General features: G+C 34.7%; 1 protein-coding gene across 4 annotated transcripts in view; it reads left to right on the forward strand.

Annotated features, from left to right (window-relative positions):
* The window catches only part of LOC149802774 (allatostatin-A receptor-like), a 323,689-nt gene that overhangs the window by 290,780 nt on the left and 8,503 nt on the right, over positions 1–24,406 (forward strand). For 3 of the 4 annotated variants that reach the window (XM_089952202.1, XM_089952201.1, XM_089952205.1), the window contains one exon: positions 13,066–13,146. The gene's annotated coding sequence lies outside the window, so the exon portion shown is untranslated. Of the gene's footprint in view, positions 1–13,065; positions 13,147–19,157; positions 19,268–24,406 lie in introns of all 4 variants that reach the window. The other variant, XM_089952203.1, reaches the window with a different exon arrangement.

The raw sequence follows: 24,406 nt of genomic DNA on the forward strand, positions 1-24,406 counted from the left end.
GCCGTGACTTGGCTGGAGTCAGCGACAATGAAATCATGGAAGGTATGGAAAATGAAGAAGCCACGGCAGTACGTAGAATTCGTATCAATCGAAACGACAATCTGCAGGACATCAACACCATTATACTCAGCTTCAACAAACCAACAATGCCTAAAGTTGCCAAAGTTGGATTCTTACAAGTCAAGGTTGAGGTATATAAACCAAATCCCTTTCGATACTTAAATGTCACAAATACGGCCATCATGAAGACCGATGCTCGAGAAGCCAAGTATACGGCCGATGCGGAGACTCTTCCAATCGGGAATCCGAATTAAGAGCCACTCCGCATTGCGTCAACTCTGAAAAGGAGCACTATGCTAATTGAAAGAAATGAGACACATGGAAACAGGCGAAGGAAATACAGAGGATTAAGTACACCTCCAACATCACGTATCCTGAGGCCATGTATCATTTACAAGCTAGAAATACCCTCCCCAGACTGACCTTCTTAAATGTAGTTAAAAAGAACCCAAAAGCAACGAAATACTCCCAAAACCCAAACAAACCCACTTGAATCCCCTTCAAGCTCAAACATACCTCATTACAAAGCCCTAAAAAAACTCAATATCGACTCAGACAACATTCTACAACACTACATCGATAAAATCGCCAAACAGTAAAGAAGAAATCGCAAACAAATAGGCAGCAAAAGAGGTCTGATGACACTATAAAGCTGCACAACAGGTTTAGAGACTTTGTGGATATGAATGCAGATGAAACTGCTCACTGTCCCCAGGATGGCTCTCAAGGTAGCTCCAGACCTACCAATAAAACATTCACCCCGTACTTCCTCATGAGAAATAACCATACAGATTGCCTCCGCGAAAGGTCTAACCTAGCTCCACAATCTTCAATTCAAATTTATAATGAAGAACACCATCATACAATGGAAACGTCGAGGACTTAAAGCCAACTACAATGCCATTCCCCTGATTTTAAACGAATATTATCCTGCAGTACTATGCCTTCAGGAAACATTCTTGAAAGATACGGATAACATCACACTTAAAAACTACTCCCAGTTTAACACCTACTCCCAAAATGTTGACAAGGTCTCATGAGGAGTTTCTGTTGTTGTGATCAATAGAGCCTCTCATAACGTCATCCCTTGAAATACAAATTTGCAAGTTATTTCTGTAAGCGTCACTCTACATCGAGTTATTACCTTTTTGTTCTATTTACATGCCAACAAACACCAACCTAGTACCAAATGAACTGGACAATCTTGTTCAACAACTTCCCGCGCCATTAGTTTTACTAAGAGATAGTAACGCCCATAACATTTTATGGGGATCAAATCACGTAAGTGACAGAGGCCACAAAGTAGAAGGCTTCATCTCTAGACACGAGTTGAGTCTATACAACACCAAATCACCGACATATTTACATCCAGGGAAGGGTATATATACACGTGTATTGGCTTTGTAATTTTTTTTCCTTCACTGCTTTTGGATTATTAATGAAAAGTCGCTGATGACCTTCATGTCAGTGATCACTTTCCAATCTACCTTGAAAATATCAACTCTACTATTGATGACGCAATTCCACAATGGAATATAAAGAAGGCCGACTGGGATAAGTTTGAAACACTCTGTAAAACTAGGCTGAATGAGGATACAGGTTTCAACGTTAATAACCCTATTCAGCATTTTACTTCTGTTTTAATAAAGATTGCAGAAGAAGCCGTTCCTAAGTCCGCATTGAAATGTAAAATACCTTGGGTCACTAAGGAATGTAAGGAAGCCACAAGACAACACCGAGAAGCATTGAAAAAAGTTAACAATCATCCGACGCCCGAAAATTTAAGTACAAACCGTATTCTCCGGGTCAAAGAAAGTGAACTGAGCATCATGGAAGGAATATGTCTCTTCTTTAAGTTCAATTTTAGTTCAAAACGTGACATAGCAAATATTCTTGCTGACAGTTTCTCTAAGAAGTCCTCATCATCTAAATATTTAGAAGCCTTCCAAAATTTAAAAAAAGAAAAAGAAAAGTCACGTTTAAAATTCACATCCAACAACTCGGAAAGTTATAACCAACTGTTCTCACTATCAGAGCTTAGAGAGGCTTTACACAAGGCCCACGATACATCCGCTGGGTCTAACTAAATACATTACCAGTTGGTGAAACACTTTCCGAATCATCTTTAACGTCTCTTTTTTGAAAATCGTCAATGATTTATACTGGTAATGTATATAGGATTTGGAAGGAAACAACAGTAATACCAGCTCACAAACCAAGTAAAGATAGCGCAGATCCTAACAACTATCTACCCATTGCACTGACAAGCTGTGTGTGTAAAACAATGGAAAAAATGGCCAATTCTCGGTATGTATGGTACTTGGAAACTAACAATCTAATATATCCATTTCAAAGTGGCTTTCGTTATGGCCATAATACCAATGCCCATCTGGTTAGACTGGAAACATTTATTCGCGACGTATGTAACACGAAGGAACATTTAGTAACAATTTTCTTTGGTTTAGAAAAGGCTTGTGACACGACATGGAAGTACGGGATACTAAAAGACCTCCATGGGTCTAAAAGACCGTTTGCCCTCTTTCATATCAAACTTTCTCTCAGACAGAAACTTCTCGAAGTCAAAAACGGTTTGTATGCATTTGTGTCAGTTACGAAGACATCATAATGAACCTAAACTCAGGCTGGACGGAACACCATTTCCAGTTGTTGAGGAAACAATGTTTTTAGGTATTATCTTCGACAGAAAACTGACTTTTATTCGACACCTAAATAATTTGACAGCTAAATGCTTTAAATCTCTAGATCTACTCAAAGTAGTAGCGCACACTGACTGGGGTGCTGATAGAAAAGTCATCCTCACTTTATATACAACGTTTGATCTCTTCAAACTGAACTATCATTGAGTTGATTATGGTTCAGCTAGGAAGTCATATTTGAAGATGCTTGACCCAATTTATCATCAAGGAATAAGACTCGCTCTGGGAGAATTTAAGACATTCTCGTGCGAAAGTATCCTTCCTGAAGCGAACGAACCACCTTTATCACATCGTAGAGAACTGCTTTCCGCACAGTATGTACTCAAATTAAGATCAACCCTCTGAACCCTGCTTTTTCCGTTGTTTGTCAACCGAAATACAAAACCTTGTACGAAAATAAACCAAACCCCATACCTTCCTTTGGCATTAAAATATCATCTAGCCTTGACTGTACAAAAATTGATCTTTCTAAAATTCAGAAATCTCCGAAACACCTCCATGGCTACATAAACAACAAAAAGTACTTTGTACGCTTCACGATGGAAACATATCAGAGACAAACCCTTCCATCTTCCTCAACTCTTATCATGACCTCCTTACCGATTTAAAAACTACAAAACAATTATTATCGACGGATCAAAAGATGAAGAAAAGCTGATGCAACCTTCGTTAGTGAAAAAAACACATGTTCGCTTACCAAATGGCGCATCATTTTTTCTGCCGAAATCATAGCAATAGATCTAGCTCTGCAATATATCGAAAACAAACGTATTTCAAACAGCATCATCGTTTGCGACTCCCTATCAGTACGTCAGTCACTACACAATAGAGAACTGGAGAACCCATTGTTGACTAATGTTCTCATCAAAAATACTAAGCTGAGTACCTCCCACAATATTGTATAATGTTGGTAACTAGCCATACTGGTATTAAAGGTAATGAAAAAGCAGATCGCGCTGCTAAAATGGCACTAACTCAAGAACCATCTGATTTTAAAATACCGTATACTGATTTGAAACCTAGTGTCAGAAAGTCCTTATGTCAGAAGTGGCAGGCATCGTGGATAGAAGCAGTGAATAATAAACTTCACGCCATCAAACCAACCCTAGGAGAATGGATTCCTTCCTTCAGAACAATCCGAGGGAGGTATTCATTGCAAGAATTCGATATGGTCATACTTCTATAACCCACTCCCACATACTAAAAAGTGAAGACCCACCAGAGTGCGTTTCTTGCAATGAACCATTCACTGTTAAGCACTTTATGATACAGTGTTTCGACTTTCAACCTACGCGATATCAGTATTACAATGTGCATGACATGAAGGAACTTTTTGATACAATAAACATCACTTGTATTATAGAATTCCTGAAGGCAGTGAACATTTACTCCAAACTCTATCCTTTATGCCATCACCTTGAGACTTTCTGTGTAATGATTTTACCGTTCATAATTTTGAACAACTTCTCATTTGTCTTTATTAACATATACCATTTACATCCCCCATTGATCACTAAGTTTAATATATTACTATTAACAATCTTATCGCCCTACTTTTAACTATTTGGTTTTAATATCGCTTGTCGATATAAAACCTTTTATCATTTTTAAATAAGTATACATATAATCTTTTGTATGACGCTAAAAAGCCTAACTGTGCTGGTGTGCCGTAAAACAACCCAATCAATAAAGCAATAGTCTTTAGCTTTCATGGATAAATGCACCATGAATTTTGAAACAAACATTTTTCAAAGTATTTTTTGGCAAAATTGATATGAATAGTCGCTTGCTTCCGTTAGAAAAAAAATAAAGATAAGATCAATAGAATGCTTACCGAACGATATTTATAGATATGTCTTATATCCAGTGGAGAGTAATTCAGTGTTGGAAATGGTGTTTTCCAAGAGTGATTTCTCCCACTTTTCGATAGCTTAATAGCTTATTAAACAGGCATAATAATGACACTAATGTAAGCAATGTATACGCATCGATGTGAGGAGTGCTGAAGTTTTACCCATAGAAAGACAAGATATCGGTGACATGTAATAGTTGTCATGGTCAAACCACAATTTCCACTATTTCATGCTGTAGATGGATGAATGTAAAATCTGCAGATTACCTCCACTGGGTTATGTCCCCTGCTTATTATGTATTCGATTATAAGACTAGTGTATCCGCAAACTGCACCGAGTTAGATATTCCGTCGCAAAATGTGCCGGCAGATCAGGTTCTGTGCAGTTTAGTAGGACCCATCAGTACAACTAGCAACATAAACACTACGCTGACGGCACATTATAATACAGAAGACCAAGATCATTGTTGTTTGAAATTTGTCGCGTCTTATAAGCTAGTAATTACGGTAAAATCAAACTGCAAATGTTCGATATTATTTGATAATGTCGAGTCCAAGCATTATTGTTGTTCTATACCTATTATTCTACAACTGTACCATTGTTATTCGTGTGTATAATGTGGTGTAGAACAACTTAAATGGCTAAATGACACAACGCTGCAGTCATGCATATTATGGTAATCGAATTAACATAATCGAATATGCTGCAAGAAAACGGATGAATTGTGTGTATCATAGATGTGCAATATCAGTTCGGTTTGGTTGGGTTCATACCTCTTAAAGGAGTTTTGCCAAGTGGCTTTGATCAATTTTGTTGAGCTATGAAAATAATGTCGTTTCAGGACCAAACAAGACAATCTACATTCCTAGCATTCAGTACACAATTGTTTATCTCTTTAAATATATTTAAGCGTTATCATTGGTATATGATCCAATAATCTTAAACCTTTAGCAAAATTTGACTAACTTGTCTCGCCTGGTTTTATTTGCCTTTGACACGGTGAGATTACTGTTTTACCTCTAAGTAAATTGATGTTGACATCCTTGTCTGTTGTAAGTGATAAAGACAATGCTCATTTTTGATATACGTTTACAACATAAGCAATATATATATATGTTATAAACGCAGAAATAACGCTGATTGGTACTCTACATATTTTTAAATACCATCATCGCAGTGCAACATATCACCATGTCCGACCAAACATACTATATGAGTTTTTTCTTATATAATCTTCACATGCTAATAGGTTTAATTATAAAGAGCACAGTTGCTTTGCCGAACATACAGGCAGTCATGATAGAGTTGTATCATTAACTCTCTTTATTGAATGCTACGAAAAATAATTCAGGTGGGATTACACCTAAATGATCCTGACGTATTTGCTTACAAATAAAAAGAGTGTTTCGATTATTCTCTTTTCCTGAAAAAGACTAATGTGCGTAATTAAATTTTAGGTATCTTCGAATACTATAGGCCAATGTCTTAATGTGACAATCGTAATCAATTTCCAATAATGAGAAGTGTTGTTCTGTAATGTATTTTATTAAAATTATTTCCGATTAAACCAACTTTATACAGTTGATACGTGGGTAAGACTGCTTGATTCGATATATGCAAGCCAGCACTACGCGATACAGGTTTTATGGTACAAATGTCAGTAGTCTTTGCATGGTTCATGCACTGCTACATTTGAGCTGTCTTCGAATAACATTCGCCAATGTCTTAATGCGACAATCGAAATCAATTTCCGATAATGAGAAGTGTTGTTCTGTAATGTATTTTATTAAAATTATTTCCGATTAAACCAACTTTATACAGTTGATACGTGCAGGGCCGGCGTTACCATATAGGCAAACTAGGCAGCCGCCTAGGGCGCTGATTTCAGGGGGCGCATTTCTCCAAATCAACAACAGTTTTGAAAAATAAATAAATTTCAGTTTTATTGAGGGTCGTTTTTTATCCTGGTTTATTTCATACAGGGACAAATAATCGGGTAGATTCAGTCTGACCGAAACACCAGGCTGACCGGAACAAGCAAAATTAGTGAGTGGAAATCGCGCGTATACGAAACTTTCAGGACGTAATTACGTTCGCGTTTTTATAGGCCACGAGTTTTTCTGTGGAGTTACACGTTTACGAAACCTTCAGTTTGCCGCGGGGGGGGGGGGGGGGGCAAAACGGAGGGGGGGGGGGGGCGCCAGAATCTAACCTTGCCTAGGGCGCCAGATAGTCTGGCACCGGCCCTGGATACGTGGGTAAGACTGCTTGATTCGATATATGCAAGCCAACGCTAAGCGATACAAGTTTTATGGTACAAATGTCAGTAGTCTTTGCATGGTTCATGCACTGCTACATTTGCTTGATATTATTCTAAATTGAAAGGGTATTGAATTAATAAAATAGCTTTCGTGTTGTAAAGTGTCAATGGTATTTGTATTGTGCATTGTACATTATTCTGTTCTTGAGAAATTATCCATTGGTCTGACGAATGCTCTTGTAATTACAGAGAGCACATTTTACCATTTAATAGAATCCAACATTGCAGCATTTTTGGCATGCGATTATAAAAGCGTAGCACATCATGATACGTGAATAATGAATACATTACAATACTAGCATACAGTTGACATACAGTTTAATTCAACTTGTAAAATTATGAATTATTGGTCAAACAATTTTCTGTTTATCTTTTGCAACCGAACTTATAAAACTTGTGAATACAATTTATAACACTTGTGAATACAGTTTATAACACTTGTGAATACAATTTATAACACTTGTGAATACAATTTATACACTTGTGAGTCAAAAGGGTCTCAAGAAATTCAATTTAAGTAATATTAAACTGCCATTATTTTCAGGATATAAAAATAAATACAGTTTTTAAAGTTGCATTTTTATGATGACTGTAAGTTTGAATGGAAGGGTATGAAACAACATTACCGGAACAAATTACAGTTTTGCAAATCATCGCGATTTTCTTTTGACTTCAAATCTCAGAAACGCAAAACAGAACTGGAAAACAAAAAAGCTGTTATAGTTGTAAACACAAGCAGATATGAAAAACAATGGAAGCAATAAATTATCCTTACTGTGATTACAACCAATACTTTTGAGGAAAGAACGAATGTTTATATATTACTGCAACTTACACTCATACCCCGTACGTTTTGAATTCATTTTACAAACTCAGTATACATTATACTGCATTTACTTCATAAATAGTTATGAACCATAAAGTTAAAACATAATCTGAACATTTACAAAACGTTAATACATTTAAATAAATATAAAGATGTACGTTACAATTGTCTTTCACGCAATGTAGACTTTTACCCAGTTAGAATACTTTCACTGTTTACTCAAACTTGTTAAAAAAATTATATTATGTGAGGTTTTACCAGATCCAGACAGGTAAATAGAATAAAGTACATAACAGTAAAGTTTTCATGGTCTTCAGTTTTCATAAATATTTGTATAATAAATGATTCGTAAAAAAATCAACAATTTCAACTATCTTTTTTATTTCTTGAATCATATGTACAAAATATTACACCAAACCACCGAATAAATGTTTAAGGACAAATACACTAGTATGTTTTTCCTATTTGATCTAACTCATTTTGAATCGAGAAAGAAACATAAAATAGCAGACATTATTTGCATAGTAACCCCATAAAGGCTTCCATACCATTGCAAGTGTTGTATATAGTTGCATTCGGAATAATCCGTCAGGCCCTCTGTGATGCCTTCCCAATGCTCAGTGGGCGGTGGGTGTGAATACCAGCGTCATTATGTATGATAAAACCGTATCTTCAGCTGATGGCACTATTCATCGATTTACAAGGAACGAGTTACTATTGTAGTCCGGATTTCTTCCCTAAACCATCGCTATCTCCAGCTTCGTGGTTATGTCTCTCCTCGAGCAAGTTTTATGATTTCTCCACACAAGCTGTTGTTGACAAATATTTTGAAATGCACCTTTGCAACTAAGAGAATCACATTATTCGGAACAAGCATGTGGGCGCTATTGTAATTAATTCATCATTTTAGAAACAGTTCTTCGAGGCATGATGAAACAATAGGAATCGAAATAGAGAAATCGGTAAGTGATTGTATTCACACATTTTTTATATCTTACCATCCCTGTAATATAACAATAGTCCAGTGAATAAGGTGGCAAATACGAAGTAGGTATTTCAGTTTCGGTTGTACACTAATCGGTTGTATAAGGAATTATTTATACTATTTTAAACGTAGACGCTAATACATCTGAAACAAAGGAATGAAAATATCTACACTATCCTATTTTGATTTAACGAAAACGTGCCGTTCTAATTTACGTAATAAGGTCTATTTCATTTGCAACGGACATTTCTCGCCGATAATTACATTACCATGGCAATAGATTTTATGTCTCTAAAATGATATCATTATTCATGTATGGCATATTCAGACTTTATAAAGACAGTTAATATTAAGTTATCAATATATTTTGCAGATGAATGAAGGTACCGTTCAAGTTAAGCATGTTTTATATTCATGGTTTGTGTTTATAATAATTATATTAATATTCTCTCTGAATTTAAAGATTTCTTTATGTAAAATTTGCAATGTAACATAGTCGTATAGTTATATGTTAAGTGAAATATCTTCCTGACACTGGCAGCCATAAATTGTATTGAAACATTTAACGCCGAATAAAGACTGTTCTGTTTAATAAAAGTAATTAACCACGCATAAACATTGAAACATGTTCTATTTCAGGTAAAAGCTCATTTTATAAGAAACCACAGGTATTAGTTATTTCTCTCCAATAGCGTCGGTGTCTTCCAGTGTTCTTTTTCCACTAAGCTTATAGTCGGTCGGCATACATACATACTACATACATGCATGCATGCATACGTACTACATACATACATGCATACATACATACATACATACATACATACATACATACATACATACACACACATGCAGAAAGAGAAAGACAATCAAACATGCAGATGCGCTTATAAACACACATAGACGTACAGTAAAACGTGTAGGACACATTAGGGTTCTATAATCACAGTACAAAACGATATGGATTCATATTCGATCTAATATATTCTGAACATAAATATGAAAGATACATGTCACTGTGCAGAGTTACTAGTAAAACACATAAAGAGAGGCTTACAAGGAGTTAGACAAAGCAACAGACTAATACTACAACGTGTACTTGTGTACCCAAGTACGAGTCGGGTATATCTGAGGATATGCTCTATATTTCTTACTTCCTCATGCGTATGACGTTCATAGATTGTTCAGGATGTTCGCTGAAATCTGCTCAGGACTGTGACCTGTGTCATCTATTACGATCCAAAATAAAATTCTTTCTCTGAGCGGCTTATGATTTTGTCGTATTTGTAAGTCAGAATCATTCCGTTCCCGTTCAAATCCAGTTTGTGAAACAACAAATATGCTTACAAAAAGGCATAATGTGGTACTTTCACATCTCACGTTATTAATGATCTGGAACAATGAGAACCATTCTAGAAAGGAAGAAGATAAAAATAGGGTTTACATGAGTTTGGCGTGCTGGGATTGGTTGAAAATGAATGTTAGATTTTAGGCAACAGTCTCTTTGTAGCTGACACACCATTCCACCCCCAAACAAACAGAGACATTAACAGAGACGTTTTTTATAGATGGAATTTCAGTCCTTTTACAGATTTAAGTTTGCAATACTATTTACTGAAATGACCATCTTAATATTTGGTCTGAATTCAAAACACATGTTTCAAACATATGTAGATTCCGAAAATGCCACGTCTCATATGATTTTCTCTTCTCAGAAGCTGTCATCAAGGATGTGTCTACTATGGGTTTAATCGTGATCATTCAGAAATGTCAAGTTACTGAATTTTTAATATCATGGTATTTGCGTGATTTTTCTATGTGAGCAGAATAAGTAGCGTGAGTCTTTTAGATCAGTCCTTGTTCTGAAAACGAATCTTCCTATACCTACATTAATGTAGAGATTTTGGTTCGTGAATTAGCTTTTATCTGTGCAACAATTTATGAAGATCTGAACGGTTAAACGTTTTTAATGATATCACAAACTTTTGATATACACAATTTAAAAAATCTTGCGTAATAGGCTCATAGTTTCTCATTCAAATCCTGTTGTAGTTATACTGGGATAGATGTCCGCAGCATCTTGAACTTTCTGAGTGTATAACAAAACTGATTCACACCAACATCATGATTCCTGGATTCTACTTTAAATAACACACGATCCTATTTTTCAAATATCAGGATTCACTGATTATTTAGTAATTCACCCCATTGCAAGATAATAAACTGGCGCTTAATGTTAGACTTCAGTCGCCTTCGACACAAATCGTCTGTTCAAAGAGTACTAGCCTTCTACCGACAGTTTCGAAGACGTTTTACTTACGATATTCTTCACATTTGTTTTAGTTTCCTTATATGAATCACGTGGGTTCTTATTCTTTCTTATATATCTTGCATATATATTATAGATGTTCGATTTTAGAAACAGGACTGGACGATTCCAATCGACCTAATTTAGTTGAATGATTTCCCACTATATCGTACATATGGCCTAATAAAAGTTGTACACATGTTTATCTTAGATATTTACCACTGTATACTTATAGCGCAGTCTGCATACTTTCCAACCACTGAATATGACAAATGTATTTTGCTGATAATTGAACGGCATTCATATTTCCACGCAATGTACACAAGTACAATGTAAGGAGGATACTACGGTTTGTATTCCAACTGCAAACTGCACCGACCCAGATCTGCAGGCGCATTATGCGCCGGCAGATCTGGGTCTGTGCAGCTTGTTAGAAGTAATTAGCAGAACAAACAACATAGAGCCTGATCTTCAGGCGCATTATGTGGAGGCAGATCAGGATCTTTGTTGTTTGCAGTTTGACTCAACCTATAAGCAAGCATTTATGACATTTGGAGGAAGGAGAACTAATAGTAGCTAGAGGAAGAAAGAAGCACATCATGACCTCAAAATTGACGTCATTGGTCATAACGTGATGCAAAATAAAGGTGTAACGACGATAGCATCCGCATATATTTAAAAGTCACTCCACTACACAATTATGCGGCCTGGTAAAATAAAATCATGAATTTTAGTCATGCTATAATGGAATCTTACATTAATACTCGTTTCAAATGAAATTTATGATACCGCAATGAAATGACTTTGAAACACTTTCGGCTTCCTCATTCTTTGGTACAAGTCATGTAGGTCATCTGTGTGTTCAGTATCGACTATTTTATTCATGGGTGTCATTTTTATCATGTGACTACACATACCTGTAAATTTCAATTGTCCACTTTTTTTGATCTTCATATTCCTTTCGAAGGTCATTATTTACACGCACCGAGAAAATCAATGTTAACTAAAGTATATGAACATAATTGGACAAAGTCAGCTTAAAGGTGTGATCTAGTGCGAATAGTGTGGAATGTTGCACGCTATGAAATCATGAAAGCTGCTGGTCCTTAAACAAATGTGTACTACACTATTATTTGACACGATAGACACGACGTTCTATTATGCTGACCCAGTGTAAGCGCCCCACTATCCAATTTTGGATATAATCTTTACGCCGACTAACTCGGAGGTCACGTCAGTATGTTAAGAATAACAAATTAGTTCCAAACCGTAGGCTCCCTAACTTTTTTACTTTCATGACTTGCTAAGTAAGTCTAAAATATCTCTTGATCGTAATTTAAACTAAGCACAATTCTTTGCAAACAAATGAGTTAACGTGTGTTTTTGCAAAGCGTAAAATTGCTAATGCATATTGAAGCAGTTCCGGAGACAAACCTTCGGTCTCTTATGTGCATCGTTTTACACGCTGCTCAGCTCTTCAGTTTCGGAGGTAATTACATCTTGCATGTAGTCTGCAATCCAATAATACCTTAACAGAAGTGATGGGTTTTTTTTTTTTTTTTTTTTTTAAAACGCCGGAACTTATGGAGTCGTCTGTTTGGATGGTTTTTGATGACATTTAAGGAGCAGTGTATTTAACAGTCAAAATTATACAGACTTAGCTTAAACTCTACCAGTATTAAATTTTAAAACAACAATTGATATTGAATTTAATTTCATTAAATGTGCCTACTTGACCATGTCGGCATATGCTTTAATACATTTCATTTGAAGTAAGGATAAATGTAAAATACTTTCTCACTTTCTGTCAGCTAGTTTGTAATGATTATCTTTCAAGGTAAAAAAACTAAATATAGCGTGGGTGCGCCAGGCCAGCTTGTAAGTGTAAAGAAGAGCAACCAATATAATTTTCTGTTTGCAGTATTGGAAGTTATATATTACCTGTTGACTGCCTACATATGATTAGCACGGCTGGAATAAATGTTCATTTGTGTTGCAGTAGCAGCAGCAGTACAGTGACAGAAATGGAGGAAATGAAATTGAGGACTTGGCCAGTCTGAGACACTCCATTGACGATAAGGTAAAATATAAAATTTTGACTCATCTTATTAGTTTAAAGTGTTAAATAAATTAATTTCCCAACCATAATTGTTAACCCGTGATTACTAGTAAGATGCTTGACGGAAACCCCAAAGACTAATGAAGACCCGGAAACAGACGGAATTCATTTTCCATGATTAGTACGACTGTATATAAGAAACCAGTGAAAATCTGAATTCCAATTTTTACAGTGTAGAGTCTTTCATCATGTACGAATAATTTCGTTTTAATCATGCACATGTATATTCATTACCTGTTTTAAAAAGTGTGCACTCATTAGAACCCAAAGAGCAAGAGAAGTAGGTGTTAACTTCTAGTGTGAACATTATAGTGAAGCAACATACTATTTGTGTGGATAGCGTACTCAAGAGTGTTCGACCGCCAGGTATGCATTCAAGTTTTACAAGCGAAACACTGACAGATAACTGACCTTTATGTTGCGCACAATTAAGTCTGAAAGTAACAGGATATTATCTGTAGTATGTGATTTTTTTTTTTTTTTTTTGATTTTTTTTCTAACGCTATCAGGTAGCGATATATAATCAGCCTTAAGTTTCGAAAATCAACAGTGGGATGCAATAATCAAGTAGCAGCTTCCATTCTATGTCATTTACAAACTGCATACGACGAAAAGTCATTTTATAACAATTAAAACATAGTTGTCTTTGCTTTTCTTTTGAGAAATGAAATAAGTATTTCATATTTGCTGTTAACTTTCCGTCAGACATTTTAGATATGAACTAAGAATTCCATTTTTGTTTCTACTTTATATTAAACATTCTAGATATGAAATAAACATTTCATTTTTGGTTTTACATTCTGTTAAACGTTGTAGATATGAAGTAAGTATGTATATTTTTGGTTTTACTTTCCATTAAACGTTTTAGATATCAAGTAAGCATTTCATTTTTGTTTATACTTTTTATCATATCATCTGATTTGTCTTTTGTTAGCACACGGTTATCTTCTTTAAGTTGATCATTTATTTGAGGATATATTTTCTCTGAGTTTTATGTCAGCACAAATACAATAAGTATTACTTCGTTGTCAGGCTGAAGTTTTAAAAAGGCCACTGTACTGAAGAGTTAAGGACGCGTATAATACGTATATTACTAAAAGCAATAAAATCTATGATTTATTAGGTTGAGGTATTTCTTCTCCAAGATATCCTTTCAGTAAGAATTTTTTTTTCTCCAGACATTTGGAATGCGTCAAATGACTAGTAGAGCATGGACGAAGAGATGGAAAATGCTTGGGTTTTATGTCTTTTTCTTAATCAGTTTTATAGACATTTTGTGTATAGTTCTAAATTTCATTAAAACATTCTTCAAGGTGTTAAAATTTATTTTGTTAATGAAAGCAAAGCATAACCTAACATAATACATACTTGCACATACATACATACATACATACATACATACATACATACATACATACATACATACATACATACATACATACATACATACATACAAACATACATACATACATACATTTTTGTAGCAAGGAGATAAGGAGCAATTTGAAGAAATTAAATCTTCAACGAATGCTTGCAGTTTAAAACTCAGCGAAAGAAATTGAGAAATACCAAAACTGAAATTGTTTACTGTAATTTTACATGTATATCCTATGTGTCATATACTAATGACGGATGTTCTAATTTGGACATGGTTTTCATTTTATCAACAATAAAACTAATTTAATTATGTTAAGAATTATTACAATCCCTGTCTTTCTAAATGCGTTTTTCTGTTCAGTTTAAAATAACGTGTGTACTTGCTTATAAGGCAATCCAACTCGAAACAACCTTGGCGTCGCATATTGTGCATTGCTTGTTGTTCTGATTAATCCTAACAGACTCTATATAATTAGATCTGCGCGGGATCTGAATCTATGTAGTTTACTGTGGGACTCGAACTTATAAGCATGAATATACGGTAATATAATGGAACATTCTTGTCTAACCGCACAGAATTCAGATCGTGTATCATAAGCGCATATAACCTGACTATTTGACAGTTGCTACAGACTTAGCTGTTATTCAATTAAACTTGTATTCGGAACATCAAAAGAGCCTACAAATATATACTATATCTTAAATACAATGCTAGAAAGGTTTTTATAGAATGCTTGAGGTATCTTCAGCTGTAGTTTACCTTGTTGCCAGTACCATTAAGTGAAAGAGTATTATGTTTATTCCGCAATAGCGTACATTTGGTATCGTGTTTCCAGTATAATGATTGTGTTTGTGTCTGTTTTTTCTTTAATGTTAGGTAGAAGAGAAAACAAGGTTGTGTGCTTATGATACGTAATATCCTCGACATCTGAGCGTGCACGACTTTTAAAATTACCAATCGACTTTAGACAATAATTTAAAATACGACTAAAAACTAATGTGCAATATATAAAAAACTACTTTCATTAAATTTGAACAGCCGTCTTAAATAACTTTACTAAAAGTAAATTAATAAATATAATAATTGGTCTACATATTGATAACCACTCAGATAACCAATTATTCCCGTATTGTCTGTAAACTTTAGGTTTTGTGTTTGAGCTCATTTTTTGTGCTCAGACAGTCGTGGATCCACATGGCTAATTTAATTAAATAATACAATATTTAAAATATGACATGCTTTATTTGCAAGAGTAAGTACTTTGCAAAAATTAAAAAGCTACATGTGTGTATCTATTATTTTGAATTACTGGGAATTAGACCCTCTCCTCTGTCTGATGTATGTCCAATAATTGTCTGTACCCGTTAATTAAAACACAAACCAGAAAAGGACCACATCTCCATTCACTATTAGTTGGATTTCATAAAAATCTGGGCCAAGTCTTAATGATTGGATGAATAAGAACATATCTGAGGAAAGACATTGAACTAGAGTGGGCATTTGTATCTCTAAAATATAGCTGCTAATTTATTTTCCTCAAACGAATCCTTTGAAATTTGAAATGAATTTACGTCAGTCTTATCGAATTTCGATGATCGGTTGCTAATAGCACTTTGAATACATTGTTAGCTTTAACATACCAAGAAAACTGGAGACATGTGCATTTCCCAGTTAGACAGGGATGCAAATCCATTCGGAATGCGATTATTGAATTAGGACTCAAACGTTGTACCTTCTATATTATACCATATACATTAAAAATAATATGGCATTCAGAGTGTTCGTATAAAGCAAATTGATATAGCAATGCCATCGGCATATCAAATTGTGATCCACCCATGGAGTAATAATACGAATACATTAACATTCTTTTAATGACAGGCCTATATATCAATGATGAATTTCTACTCATTCATTAATCATAAATGACATATGAAAATAACGATAAAAATTATTAATATTCCCTGTTTTCTAAATGAAGTTGAAATGGTACACAATTTCATCGAAATCCTTTTTTCCATTCCCCTCTCCCCTCTCGTGCGTAAGGGACAAAATAAGGAAAAAATCTGGAGAGAGAGAAAAATATATTGCGCTGGACGAAAACTTTAAACATTCGTATACAATAACCTCTGCCTATGCCTACTCAGTCATCGACTCTATGTGATGTCTGGACGCGTGTTGATCTCGATCGTCTGTCCCAGGATCTTCATAATATTGACGAGGATTTCCTCCTGATTCAAGGCTTGCTTCACAAACACTACATTCGGTGCACTAGCAACTACTCGGAAACACTAGTGTCATTTGCAAACCCTCTCACCCACTCATCCACACTCACACACACATGAGTGCATGGCTATGTACTTATGTCACATTTCTTATGTAGATATTATCTTCAATCGTTTAGAAAAAAGTGAATCACAATTAACGTTACAAACATTCAGTGGCGTCGCTAGGGGGGTGCGGGGGTTGTGGACCGCACCGGGTGACACCATCTCAGAGGGGTGACACCAAAATGACTGTCTATAAAAATGTTGAACCTTTGTGCAGAAAAGGGGGTCCATGGGGGTGACACCACGAGTTACCGCACTGGGTAACACCAACCCTAGTGACGCCACTGCAAACGTTTGCATAAAAGCGGAGATATAATAATGCAAACCTTTATTCGATCCAATAATATTTGCTTGATAATAATTAAACAGCTTTTTGATCATTCAGTTTGAACAATATCAGCATCTTTATATTGGATGTAAGTCATAATGATACACTGTGTTCATATACAAAGATGACAAACTTTAATACACAGAATGTCGTGTGCCGCACAGTGGCATGAAGAACTGGGTAAGATATTCCATCCAGTCTCTCTACTGTCAGGCAGTATCTTCAACAGCGCGGCGATTGAGTACTGCTTCGTTATCATCCACCAGCATTCCTGTCATGTTTGTGATATGGTCATAAAAGACATTTTGGTTCTGACTGGCAATCCAATTTTCTCAGCGACCGCAACCCTTTCTGATAAAGGCGCCCTCTGTCCTATTTTCGCTAAGAATAAAACGTCAAATTCATTATCAATGACTTCCTTCTCACTGTCAGAGTCGTCTTCCTCGGGATTCAAAGTGTCAACGTCTTGCATTTTTTCTTTATGTTCTATCGCATTTTATGGGACAGTATAATCGTCCAATACTAGCAAGGCAGAATAAGACGAGGATGCAGAAATGCTATCAAAATGTTCCGTAAATAGATATTCCAATTTCTTTTTTTTTTTTTTTTGAAAATAAATATAAAAAATAATGCACGAAATGTTTGAAAAAAAAATTATTATTTTAAAAAATAGCTCTGAAGGTAATTATTCTTTCATGTTTAGTTGAATTTGTGTAGACAAAACAACTGTTCATGTAAATATCCAGATAATATTGGGACAATTTCTCATTTTATTGAAGATAGATATATATATAGATAGATAGTTAAGATAAATATATAGATAGATAGATAGACAGTATGTAAGATATATCATTGACATAACAGAGGATGTATAATTTGTTTTAATTTATATAACATACAAATACACATACAAGCATTTCCAACGGAAATGTCTTTTTTATATATCCAAACCATGAATTCCTATCCAAATGCATTGCTGGTGATTATGCAGTATATTTTCCACTTATTTAGCTTCTTCAAGCATGTATTTGATACTCTTAAGGGATACAGGACACAATAAGTTCGCTGATGCGTAACATGAGGTCACATCCGGTCTATCATGACGTAACATAATACTAATATTTTTGATATGACAACATGTTAACAGATCACTTTATGTTCTATTGATTTGGAAGTACAAATGCTTTTTGAATTATAAATTAGCGCATTATCAATTCAACAAACATCTGAGACTATTCCGTACGCGCAACAAATAAAAGGTGCTGCGTCTAAGCCAGTATGAAAGATGTTATTTCTTCTTCTTTCTTTCTAAATTATTTCCATGAAAATAACAACCATGTTAGAAACAGAATTTCAAATGGGTAACGATTTAAATTTATATTTATGAAATTCGTTGAATAGTGTCCAGTCTTTGCTCGGCAAGGCCCTCAAATGCTGAACATTATTCAGCTAGGTTCATAAATACAATATCATATCATTACACATTTGAAATCCCCCTATTAAAGTCACGCCACATTCTATTTAAAAAGAGTAGCAGTTTTTTTCAGTACTATTTGTATTGGTGGTTTTTAGGGGAGCACCAATTTAAGAACATTTTAAATTTTTACTAATATGGGAATATTAAAGACGAATAAATGAAGTATAGTGTGTGTATTGTTAATATTGTGGTCGTAACTCAAGTATGTGGGTCACATAAGCTCCCCTCAATGTACTTCGGTCTCGCCTATAATGACCAACATTATGAACAGTATACTTTGTAAATACAACGCACATTGAGCATTTGGTCTTGTTAGAGTCAATGCAAACATTTTTAACAATCTATATGAACTTTGTATCATACATTTTGTCAATCTATATCAATGAATAATCCAAAACAATGGCGTTTCGCATTAAAAATACTTTACTGCACGATCCTCATTTTCTATTCTAATTTTAGAAAGAATTTCCTGTGTAGTCTATATAACAGATCATTTGGTTACACAATGCACAAGATAAGAGAAGACAAGACTTGATTGCACTCCAGTTGTACAGGCTGCAACATATGAGGTAAACAAGACAAATATTTGGAAAAAATGATCTAAAAACCTGCAAATATTTTTAAGAATCGTGCGTTCCCTGTGTTCATTAAATGATTATATTTATAAACGTTAGTTCTGAACGTGTAAAAATGAGGAATGCAGTTTTGTCTTTCATAGCGAAAAATAAGAACATGACAGAATATAATGATATTCATCAACTATTTCTTGAGATTGGCAATGTATGCAATACAATTTCGTTATAGGGAACATGAGTAACATGCCGGTTTCAACTGGAAACCTATGAGTTGCAGTTCTAAACTTAATTCAAGTTTCAAGTACTTTTTTGGTAACTAGAAATAGATGTTTTCTAAATTCAAACTGTTTAAATAAACTGACGTATTGATGTTTGCTGCCCAAACTTACACATATTGATCTTTCTGTCCTTGTTCTATCGAATTTGTTAACCATTTAACTAATACAAATCTTTGATTTCTTTATGCGTGACTTAACCCAACATTGCCTAATATTGATTTGACTTCAAGTAACCATTTATTGTCATACGAATTATCACCAAAGTGTTTGTATACAACATAATACTTACGATAAGATCCATTTTCTATATAATGACTAACCTATTTGGCCGAATTATTTACCATACGACGTTTAATGTTCATAATTAAGGGGAAACAACCAAGTGCGCTGTATACTATATATATAGTACATTATGTGACATTCATTATGCTTCTGAGGAAAGAATTTGAGTCTTTCTCGACTATATTATTGTTAACGAATCCCCAAATTGCACATGCTAATGTTAAAATCGGTACAATGGTTCCATCGAACAGTTTCAGTTCACAATAAATATTCAAATCTAAATCGTGTATGCGCATGTTAAGTAAATACGTAATTTTATTAGATATGAACACTAGATAATACAGGCTCCATTCTTGTAAAATATACAACCTGAGTATTTGTATTCACCTACATTAATATCGGTATTGTTTATCTTAACTTTAAGTGTATACTACGTTTTTTTTAACCAAATAAGATAGTTTTTGTTTTTTTCTGAGTTGATTGTTAAATTCTCAGATCTCACAACATCTGCTAAACATATCAACAGTATGTTACATGCCAGCTAGATTACCTGCGACAAGTATGGTGTCATCGTCTTTTAAAATCAACATAACTTTTAACATTTTTACAAAATCAGTATGTTTGTAAGGTACAGCTCAATTACAACAGTCCCGTAAAACGATGTTGTTTTTTGTCACCTATTTATTTATTGCATGATCTTTACATAAAATCTAAATCTATTGTCTTTAGTATTCTTTTGTTGAAGTGTGTCTCGCACGGATTAAATTGTCTGGTTTGAAAGACATAAGTGGTGGATTTTGGGAAGATTTATTTTAGTCACTCTGGCTGATGGGGAGTTTTTATGAGCTTCTTTAATATCTAACATATACTTTTTATTGTTTTTTAAGAATGTTAAAATAAAGTAAGTGTAATAATATATATATATATATATATATATATATATATATATATATATATATATATATATATATATATATATTTAGGATGAATATATTTATACGGATAAGAGTGACAGTAAGTATGTTTAATTGATATGCTACTCTAGCAAAGTTGCTTTTCTTTAGAATAATACATTCTTATGCTTTTATAATACGGACTTGTTTAGACTGATTTAGCACATGGGAGCAGCCAGTTTTGTCAGCTGTGTACTTTGATTATGCCAGATTTCCACACCTAAAGAATGTCAGCCACAGTACATGAAAGTATCATAGAAAAATACCAGAATTCTCTATGTTGTGCATGCTGGAGATTCAAATCAACTGCAACTTACACCTGCCTATAAATTAATATCGATTGGTACATGTATGCACCATACAAGGCTGAAAGTGATTATCCATGGATCCTACATCAAGCAGTATGATAATAAAGTGAAATTACTACATTTTGAGAAAGAATATTATTAAACAAGTTATATCAAAAATCAGAATTCGTTTACACAGACTTTAATAGATAGGATCCTTAATACAGTGACATTTCTAAATATGACTTTTGACAAAGTGACAATCCTAAATAGGGTCCTTAACACTGTAACATTCTTAAACAGAGTCATTGACAACGAGACATTCATAGATAAGGTTGGTATCACCTTGAAATTCATAGATGGCGTCCTTGACACGTTCACAACAAAACATTACATCTTTGCGATTTTCATGTGAAATATAATTACTGGATGCAGAAATTCCAATATTTACTGTAATGTATTTGTGACGGATATTTGCAGTACTTGATATGAAACAGCAGATTGTACGGAAGACGTAAACAATTTTTTTTTTAATTCGGATTTGCATCACATATTTAATGCGTAAATATACTGAGGTTGGATTAGATTCTGTCAGGTAGGAGACCGGTTTATGTCCACATTCTTATGTGAACAGAGGCGAGTTTATTTACTTCTGTAAGTTGACGTTTCAACCACGCTCGTATATCGGGTGGATTCTGGGTTACATATATACCGCCCTCCTGCACACCCACCCCAAACACTCGCTATCAAATGAGTAATACCCTAAGTTTCACTTGTTGTTGTTGTCCTTGTCTTAAGTTTTACGCCATTTTTCTTATGATTATTATGTTATGCATGACATAACAAACCCCTGCGGGGGTCAATTATCCATATTCCGAGAGCCGACATATTTTTTAATCACTTTCCTTTAGCGAGTCGAGCTGAAAAATGGCCACTAAGATGTTCATTGAAGACAAAACATTCAGGTTTTCCCCCAAATCACAGTCAATCAGTAAATAGAATACTACACAATAGTTTCATGGGTTTCTTTGGACCAGTCAGAATAAAACAAAGTGGTATGTTCAAAAATGTTAAACAAACAAAATCGAATTTAATATCATCGAATTATAATTACAATGGTATTATAAGTAGCTACATTAACTTTTTGAAGCAAATATAATGCAAATAGAGGAAATGAATGACGATAATGATATACAGAGAAAGTGTATTCTTACACCCGATTTTCCCTAAGTACCGTTATAACAGTATATAATATTTCATGCAGAAATCCTGTTCTAAACGACCATAATTAAAAGACTGGATCCAGCTCCATCAAAATGTGCTCTGCAGGCCGGCCTACGTAATTAATACTTATTGAACGTTTAATGGTGACTTTAACGGGTGATAAAAGATAATCGCCCATTAAATACATGCTAGCATGATCAAAGCTCTTTTTTAATACTTCTTTCCATAAGCTCACATGTAATATAACCGCCCATTACACCTGTGTAATTGAGCAAAGTATCAGGAGGATATTCTTAGTAGGGATTGACAAATTACACAGTAAACACCGCTCAAGTTATTAAAGGAACACATCATGATAACAAACTAAAAATGCTGTCTCCCATAAGTATTTACTCAATACCAACTGTAACGATATCTCCTCCCGATAGTGATACGTACATGATTTAGTAATATATGGAACCACTATAGTCATGTACGGTAATATTCATTACTCAAGCAACTATGGGGTATATAAGAAAATATTTAATATGTATGGGACAATATGGGGCTCTTTGGGAATGTAACATTACGGGAGATACTATTGTCGGCCCGACCATGTTGGCGAACTAGGTAAAAACACAAAATTGTTTAAACACGATCGAATCTGATACTGTTAATAATCTTCACGTAATTGAAGTGAGTCGAAATATTATTTCTTTCTATAAAAGTCTGCTACACTCGGTTGTCGTTGGCAAAGTTGACTAGTTGTGTTCCTGTTCGATGACCGTTGTCTGCGTTGATCACAAAGGCTTGGACGTCCTTTGCTTTTCGATGACGAAGATCATCTTTGGCGCAGACCAGTAATTCCAGAGTGACGTGTACGAACGGTGTGTTAAGTTGTAAATACGTGCCAAGGTATTCATTCCGTAGACATACTGATTTCACAGATAATGATATCATATAATTTCAAACTTGACGTTTGTTTAAATTGTTCGGTGACGTAAGTAGAAGGGCATGAAGGAGTTTTGCTCTGTCTAAAGGAAGCTTGAAAGCTATCATTTTGATGCCAGTAAGTGATGGTTTGAAATGGTGTAGCGTGCCTTTATGCCACTAGTTCAAGGTTTTCGCATGTTGAAAGTCAAAGCTTCTTCGCTACTAAGATTACAACGTTTCTTCTTGGATCATCATCAAATATCGTTGTGCTATATTTATTTGGGATGGTCTATTTGACATATGTAGCAATTTCATACGGCCACTAGCGGTGTACTCTAAGCAACGTGTTTAATACAACCTGTTCCTAAGCCTTACTCTTGTTTTGATCTTTGTACTAATACTGTTTATTTTTCTTATTCCACACCTGCTGCGTTTCTTGATCGTCTGTTGTCTGGAAAGAAAGTTTCATGACTACGTTTCCAATTAGATCGTCTTTTTCTATGGTCATATTTCTGCAAATACTGTCTTGTTCAATCTTTTCTCGAGATTTAGAAAATGACTCAATTTCCAAATGCAGTTGTGCCGATTTTATAGGATGGGAATACCCGTCGTCGTTGCCTTATCTGTTATGAAATCAGATCCACACTAACCGTAACCTCGTTCATCGTGGTTATACGAAATGCCGTGTATGTTTATGAGTCATGTAATTTCTGAAGTAATTCTTCTGGGCGACGTTAGGTTCACAGGTTCTGGTACACAGAGACTGTCCATCCGGTAGGACCTCTATCCTGTTGACATTGTAGTGATGGGACACTTGGCTGAACATAGAAAATACCAAGTACATTCAGTTGTTGTTGAGAGCCACTCAGGACGTTTAGTCTGGAATCGTACTGTATGTTTTGACCACTTTCACTTTGAGGACAGGTAATCAATTCAGATCAAAGTAGTCTTTGGTTTACAATTGGATTTCAACCTCGATAGAATATCTTAATGGAAAACACTATATACTATTCTGCTTAGTGCAATTATTGCTTAATCATCACCGAAAATCGCATTTCACACCGATCGAGTACGGTGTTGGAACGTTCGCAAAAATCTAAGTGCACCATATTTGTATTTGAATAATTTAGTAAACATTACGTCAGGACAAAGTCTCTGTCCGTTTTGTGTCCTTTTTTCGCCATTTTGTCTAAGTCT

Source organism: Sinohyriopsis cumingii, chromosome 3, assembly GCF_028554795.1.
Source record: "Sinohyriopsis cumingii isolate HCF-2022 chromosome 3, ASM2855479v2, whole genome shotgun sequence".
Lineage (NCBI taxonomy): Eukaryota > Metazoa > Mollusca > Bivalvia > Unionida > Unionidae > Sinohyriopsis > Sinohyriopsis cumingii.